Here is a 1,569-nt window from a genome sequence, read left to right on the forward strand (position 1 = left end):
GTTCTCATTATAATGTTATGTATATGACAGTCCCAGTTATAGTTATTAATATTATGTATTGTTGTTTGTACTGCAGCGCAACTCAACCAAATGCATCTAATACGAGATAAATAATATATACACGATATATATAAGCCTTCCTTTCTTCCTGTTTTCCATATAAAGATTGAGAAGGAATGGAAGAAGCCGTTTTTTCCTCACGCATCCATCGATTCCAGCATACGAGTTATGCCAACATCGAGGCGATGCGCGAAAGCGGTTATGAGGAGGTGCCCCTATAGAGAGACGCTGGCCAGCTATCTCTCTATGGGTGAGACGTCCTCTAAGACTCCCCTCCTTGAACACACTTCCCCCATTATGCTCACAGCCAGCCCATACTCTCCCCACTGTGTCCACACCCAGTGGCATGGCATGTTATAGGCCCACAATTGGCCCCACTGGGGGCCCTCTCTGCTTTGTGTGGGCCAGCCCACACTCAGCCCACACTTTGGGCTGTCCCACTCCGGCCCCACCTGGGCCCCATAGTGCGGGGCCCACACGTGCCCCGCATTTCACGCCGGTATTGGGGCCCACAGCGGGCTGCCCGCGCGGGGAAGATTTTTTTGCCCGCAGTGGGCCCACACGGGCCCCAAAGGGGCATGTTTGCTGGTCAATAAACGATAACTAAGACTATATCAACATGCAATTTCGTTGACGAAATAAGACGAGACTAAAATGTATTCATAAAGATAAAAACTTTACCAAAAACCTTTTTTTATTTTCGTCAAAAAAGGAGACAAAATGTTATTGCAGACTGCTCTACACGCCTCTACTACACGAGCGTTCATGAGTGCGGTTGCCAGATATCAAGAGTTCTAATCCCCGAATCAGAGCTTCGCTGTTAAATTCATACAATTCCTGCCCGGTGTATTTTGCTTATTTTAAGCAATCTGGCAACCATGCGCACGCGCTCGCTCCTCATTGCGGAAGCGCCGCCACAGATGATCTGAAAAACAAACAAGCTGGATCTAAATGAAAGCGTCACTCAGCCGGTCAATGTTCTGTCATGAGATCTCACCAGGGGTGTGGACTCGAGTCACACGACTCGAGATTCGACTTGGACTCGAATCCCAAATTTGATGACTTGCGACTCGACTCAAAAGAAACTCGTTCAGTGAAGGGCGTATTCATTCACTACATTCAACAAATCACATGCTCCGTCACATCTCACTAAAAGATTCGTTCAAAAAGAACGATTCGTTCACGAAAGAAACATCACTAATGAGAAACGAGAGGCGCGGCCGCGATCCTCGCCTCATCATCACTGACCGCTGCTGTTAAATATTCCAACCTTCTTCTGTTTGTCCGACATCGAGGTGCACCATGAGTGACGGATCCGCATCCCGCCACGACCCTCGCTAAAATCGTTTTTTTTCCACTGCTTTGGCACAACCCCTAAATTGAACTTGAGTAGTTTTACTAAGGGCACCCATCTCACATGAAATTTAACTGTCAAACATATTCTACCTGCCTTCCTGAAATAAATTACTATGAATTTGATATGGTAATTAATACTGAGACACTAATTTG

Source organism: Sinocyclocheilus rhinocerous, unplaced genomic scaffold (assembly GCF_001515625.1).
Source record: "Sinocyclocheilus rhinocerous isolate Xijiao unplaced genomic scaffold, SAMN03320098_v1.1 scaffold7491, whole genome shotgun sequence".
Classification (NCBI taxonomy): Eukaryota; Metazoa; Chordata; class Actinopteri; order Cypriniformes; family Cyprinidae; genus Sinocyclocheilus; species Sinocyclocheilus rhinocerous.